This window comes from Amblyomma maculatum, chromosome 1 (genome assembly GCF_055883805.1).
Source record: "Amblyomma maculatum isolate TAMU_Amacu chromosome 1, ASM5588380v1, whole genome shotgun sequence".
Taxonomy (NCBI): Eukaryota; Metazoa; Arthropoda; class Arachnida; order Ixodida; family Ixodidae; genus Amblyomma; species Amblyomma maculatum.
This window is the reverse complement of record NC_139344.1, coordinates 388,397,770-388,404,240: the sequence shown is the minus strand read 5'-3', so window position 1 is coordinate 388,404,240 and position 6,471 is coordinate 388,397,770. Positions and strand designations below refer to the sequence as shown.

The following is a 6,471-nucleotide window of genomic DNA, read 5'->3' as shown; positions in this document are numbered from 1 at the left end:
TATATATATATATATATATATATATATATATATATATATATATATATATATATATATATATATATATATATATATATATATAATTTATGTGATTATCGAAGTAAAAATTAAAAAAAAAAGACAAACTACAATCCCCAATGCTTTCCTTGGCCTCGCCGACTGTTGGCTTCTTTCCTTCATGTATTATAACGAGCACCCTCACTTCCCCTCCATTTATCTGCTTGTAGCTTACGGGGGTCTCGGTTCCGGCAGTCTTGAAGCCATAGGTAGCGTAAGAGGGTTCTAGCACAGCTTTCACCCTCGCTCTTGATCACGTTCTACGTGACGCTGGCGGTAACACAGGACGTTCCACGTCCGCCGCTTTGGTTGAGGGTGGCGCTGGTGAACACTCTCAAGGTTCGTATACAGAGAACATTAATACCCAAGAAAGTAGCAGGGGGGACAGCGGCCGATGTAGCTCAGTTGGTAGAGTACCGGACGCGATATTCGGAGGTCGTGGGTTCGGATCACTATCGGCACGTTCTTTTTTCTTCTACTTTGTGTTTAATTATATTTCCCCTGAACAGATTACATTACTAATTTATGTGATTATCAAAGTAAAAATTAAAAAAAAATAAGACAAAGTACAATCCCCAATGCTTTCCTTGGCCTCGCCGACTGTTGGCTTCTTTCCTTCATGTATTATAACGAGCACCCTCACTTCCCCTCCATTTATCTGCTTGTAGCTTACGGGGGTCTCGGTTCCGGCAGTCTTGAAGCCATAGGTAGCGTAAGAGGGTTCTAGCACAGCTTTCACCCTTGCTCTTGATCACGTTCTACGTGACGCTGGCGGTAACACAGGACGTTCCACGTCCGCCGCTTTGGTTGAGGGTGGCGCTGGCGAACACTCTCAAGGTTCGTATACAGAGAACATTAATACCCAAGAAAGTAGCAGGGGGGACAGCGGCCGATGTAGCTCAGTTGGTAGAGCACCGGACGCGATATTCGGAGGTCGTGGGTTCGGATCCCACCATCGGCACGTTGTTTTTTCTTCTACTTTGTGTTTAATTATATTTCCCCTGAACAGATTACATTACTAATTTATGTGATTATCGAAGTAAACATTAAAAAAAATAAGACAAAGTACAATCCCCAATGCTTTCCTTGGCCTCGCCGACTGTTGGCTTTTCCTTCATATATATATATATATATATATATATATATATATATATATATATATATATATATATATATATATATATATATATATATATATATATATATATATATATATATATTGCCACCTGGTGTCTCCATCTTCTTGCTGCGCCTGGAAGAAGAGGACACTGAAGTTGACTCGCGTGCTGAGCGCCGAACGTTTTGCCTGCTGGTACAGCTTCGTCTTGTCGTCTGTTACGTCTAGCCCTGTTGTCCGTGACAATATATATATATATATATAAAAGCCCTACTGGGCCTTTAGGGTATTTAAAAGAAATAAAAGAGAGTTTTCACTATTGTTGACGCCCTGCCAGGCTTCCCAATTTGTGCTTTTAGCCATTCTTAGTCACTCATCACTTCATGCGGTGCCAAGTTTACTATTTTACCAATTCTTAATAATTCCGCTTTGCCAACATTGGCGCCAATGATAGTTTGATGGGTACTTGGCAATACTTCTGATTTTTTCTCCTTTTCTTTTTTTTCGCGTGCACGTTTTCTTACCTTTATAATCAGCCTTTCCTTAAGAAAGAAAAGGGATGTCAAAATAGCTGGGAAGGCTAAAGATTGCGCGCGTCACATCGATCAAGATTATTAGGCGTTGATTTCACTCTGCTTTGAGTATTTGCTTGGACGACCAAAAGAAAGTAATTTCAAAGCCATTGCATTACTTTTTCGGAATAAAATGCAACGTAACGTCATTATTTGTTGGGAGCAGAAATTGCTAACGTAAAAATTGATAACCGCATACAGATAGCGAGTACCGTGCTGCGCATCAGAAAAAAGCCTGGGGCCGTGTGGAGAGACGGCCTGTGCTGCCTTTTTACGTCTCTCTAGGTGAAAGTATCCGGCCTGGAGATGGGTGCCCAGTAAGATAGAATAAAAATATATTAGAGAGATTTAGCATATCGTGATCCGCGATCCACCACCGTGACCCTCTACTGCTCGTGGGCGGGGCGCACAAGCTGATTGGTTCCGATGCGGCAGGTCAATGTGCCGACATCGAGTATGTGGCGCCATCTATCGGCATCAAAGTGATCTGGGCATGCGCAGTGGAACGCGCGGTGGCGGATCACGGTAGCGGATCGCGGATCACGGTGTGCTAAATCTCTATCGCTCACTTTTGAGAGTTAAAAAAAGCAGCGTCCAACTCCACCCTTTTATTTAATGCATGCCATGCGGCACGCTATCGTGGTCCTTCAGAATAACAGCTAGTCAATTCGCAAATAATACACCAATTTCACTGCAGTGCAACCACCATGATGGAAGCCAGTCGCAGGGGATATTCTACGATAGCGACTCACACTTCTGCCACGAAACAACTCAAATTGCGCTGCGCTGCGCCGACAATCGCATCATGGGAAACGGCCTTTACACGAGTAGCGGATGTATTATGCGTGTCTGCAACGTTGCAAAGTGGTCGGGTCACAGCCGGCTTCCAGGAGTATCCTTGTTAGGTTCCGTCGTCCCATGGCTGCTGTTATGTGGAGGCCACTGTCTCCGTTCTGAAAAGAGAATCGTAAGAAAGGATTTGGCTCTTTTCACGTTTGCCCAGGAACGCTCTTCGTGCTCACGCGGAAGTGTTCGAACAGCGAAATTCAGAATATGCAGTTAGAGTTAGAAATATCTCACGTTTTGTATAGTGTGCTAGTACTTCAAGCAGAATATCTAATTTACCACAAAGTGCCCACTGTTTTCTTGATTGCCACTTCTGATTTATATGCTGCTAAAATAACTATTACACATAAAAAAATTGCCTCTTCGTGACTTATCTGAAGGTCTGAATGTAACAAGTTAAATTCTTCTTTTCCTATGGAAATGATCCTAATCCAGTATCGCATTACGATTTATAGACTTATGATACGCGAGTAGCCCGTTTTCGGATGCATTAGAAGTTATACATTTTTACAATGCAGTTGTCACATCTGCAACAAAGCCAGTCGCCTGTAAATCATCTGTTAGTTGGAAAGTTGATGTCAAAGTTAACGCAGGCACGAACTGTTTTGTTAGCAAAAAAGATTTGACAGTTGAGGAAGCAGGACGTGGATCGCCCTTGTTTCGGTGTGAGAATGACGTTAAGTGAGCGTCTATACCACCTTGTTCACTTGGCTGAAGCTACAGAACACTCTGATGAGGCCCTGGAGCACTCCAGCAGGACTGTTCCACTAACTCTGGTGCAATGTCGTGTCGACGTATGATGGAGTAAATCAAAGATAATTTCGGTGAAATCTACAAAGGCTAAATTGTAAATGCTGGAACCTTTCTTTCGAAGAAAAAAAAAAGATGAAGTGTTTGAAATTCGCTATTGTCTTCTGACACATTCCTCTTCGCACATTTTTTTTTAACCATTTAACAAAGGACGCAAAATTTAACGGTTGAATGATTTATTGTTGTATTTGTGATTCGGTAATTTAATGAAAGGGCAAGGAATACATTTCAATAGTTCTCTGTGACAAGTCACTTGGTGGGATGAAAATTTCTAAATTGAATACTGTACTACAGCAGGCTGGCAAGTGAATGAAGAAAAGCTACAGGCAGCATGCGACATGCAAGTAGGCGCCTCCTCTATAACTTCCACATGCCCATACAGGAGAGATCGACTGATATATGTTCGAATCAACAATATAAGTAACAAGAGTTGACGGTAGGGCTGGCCTATAATGACCTATTGCATTCTCTAAAAGAACCGCGCTATCGTACGCGCTCCTTCCGTGCCTTCACCACGCGTGTCTTGCATGAAGGGAAGGTTCTCGATGCAGCGTCTTCTGTCGAAAGCTTGGGAACCCCTGTGAATTTTCAACGTGTCAATGCATTAAACATACCGTTCGGCGGAAAACGGAGGGTCAGCGTCGTGTCGAGAAAATCCCGATTGCTTGAGAGGAGCTTGACGTCTGAGCCAAACAATTTTGCTGAAGGAAATAATGGTCGGTCAAGTGGTCGAATCGAACCTATGCCCCTTGAGTCTCGAGCCGGGCAAGCTGCATGTGCGCTACCTAGAGAGGCTATCACGTTATATTCTTAAGATCTACTTCAGTGCCCCACCCCCTCTTTTTTATTTATTTTGCGAATAGAGAGACAGCCGTCTAAGCGTAGAGAATATTGCTTCCCGGTGGCCATCTTAACCAAATATCAACCACCAAATGACCGCCATCTCCGCGTATAAAGGCACGAAAGACTTTATGTTAAAGGGGTAACATGTTGAAAATACAATGTTCTGGCATCCTTAACTGCGATCAGGTTGCCGCTTGCTCGGACGGGCATGGAGACTTATAACCTGCAAAGCATCGAGAGTTGCAAGCAAGGTATGAAGCAAACAAATGTAAAATACATAATCTGAAAACGAGAAGTAGTCGCGCAAGGGGCAAAAAAAAAAAAAATATTCCATCGCGACTCGCACCAATTTCTCTGTACAGAGACGCCGCCTTTCGCGAGTACCTATTATGGGTGCTTTCCTATAGTGACTCTGTGATCCGAAAGGGTGCGATGAGACGGATACAAGTAGAAGCCACTTTGCCTGGGTTCCTATCACACCCTTAATGGGCAATTCGCTTAATATTTATTGCCAATTGCGGCCAAACTGCAACTCTCATGCGCAAGGCCAAGACACACGCACTTGATCCTCCGATATATAGCGGCAATTATGAAATTACATAGCCGAAGCGCTATAACGCGATCCCGGGTGGCTGCTTACTCTTGGTAGCTGTAAATATCACCGCGTGTGACCTTTTCGTCCCATAACTTTCAGGTGGTTCCTCAAGCGTACCGCGTGGCATGCATGCGGTGTAATGGTGGTTACAAGTAGAAGGCAATGCTTAAATGTTACAAACAGAAGAGGAAAGGCAGAGTAAAGGGCTAACTCAAGTGATTTTTTATTGCTGAATCTATAATTTGTAATCAGAAACTCTGAAAAGGTACGAATTAAACAGCCAAAAACAGCAGTCATCTAAATATTGAATCGCCAAGCAGCAGCTGTCAGAAATCAAACATAAGAAGTACCGTAGCACTGTTTTTTTTTCCTATTTATACTTGTACTTCAATTGGAAATTATTTTCGGTTATAAATTAGCATTTGACCTTGTGGTTTCTAATTTCCTGCCATGCAAATTAAATAACTGTCCGAACATCTTGCTTTCCTAACTCTTGGTTTGCCACGGGCTCTGATTTAATCTTGATAAACAACTACCTATGACTGAAGCTCATTCGCAGTACGGATGGCTTCGATGATGGCGGGACTTCTGACGAGTCAGGTCACCTGATGAAAGAGTGATATTGCAGTGAACATCCACTACAATGCAGCCCTGTGGCTAAAAAAAAATAATAATAAATAAAACTTCCGCACCTGAGTCGGAAATTTGTTTACAAACCTCTGCTACTTTTAAGCCATGCGAATGAACTGCACAAGTTAACTGACTTCTCCTGAATAGCACACAGCTGTTAATGATTCACACTTTGAACACATACTACATGTTTCACTGGATTTATTTAAACGCTCAAGTTGATTTGCACTGTACATTATCCTGTTAGAAAATGCACAATCGGGAAGAAGAGCAGCCTAAAAACACAGAACGATGACAACTCTTTTGAGTTATGAGCCTACGCGCGGTAACTTTGTAGCAATAAAAACCTGTTTTCATTAGACCGACTCGAAATGGATTGAATTAGGTGCATATCACTATTGTCCGAAATGCCAATTTTTCCTGAAGACTTCTACAATGATAGAAACAACAGCTACGTTATACCTAAGCATTTGGCAATTAAGTTTATATCGGAAAAATAATGTTACCTTTATTCAATTATTAAAATCTGCTTTGAACCGAACAAACGTGACATGCAGGCCACAGATATTGAGTACGAACCGTCTTAACGCTGAATTGAGAAGTGCGGTCGCGCCTATCATGGCATTGCTTCGCTACGATAATTATACGCCTCTGCAGACTGGAAGGTTAAAACTCCTCGAAATACGTCATATGCTAGTTCAAATCTCTCCAATCTCATCATCCGCTCAGGCCAGTTACGAGGTCAGATAGTTTCATCCAATGTATCCGAGGGCAATGACTTGAAAGCACACAGAGGCGCCTGCAATAAAAACAAAAATAAAAATAGATATATTGTGGCTACCAGCAAGTTTAAGCTGCAGTTCCACCACTGCCGTCCAAACTCAGAGCACGTGATGGCCCATAATTTCGTTCGAACCAGCGTACCAACCCAAGGTTAACTAGGCAGATCATCTTTGGACTTTAACTTTCACTTACGTTCACTTACCTTTATGTGTGACGGC

General features: G+C 42.5%; 1 non-coding gene across 1 annotated transcript; it reads left to right on the top strand.

Annotated features, from left to right (window-relative positions):
• The first annotated feature begins 945 nt into the window (after nt 1-945).
• TRNAS-CGA (transfer RNA serine (anticodon CGA)) lies at nt 946-1,018 on the top strand. The gene has a single exon. It is a non-coding gene; the product is annotated as a tRNA-Ser (tRNA).
• The last annotated feature ends 5,453 nt before the right edge of the window (nt 1,019-6,471 follow it).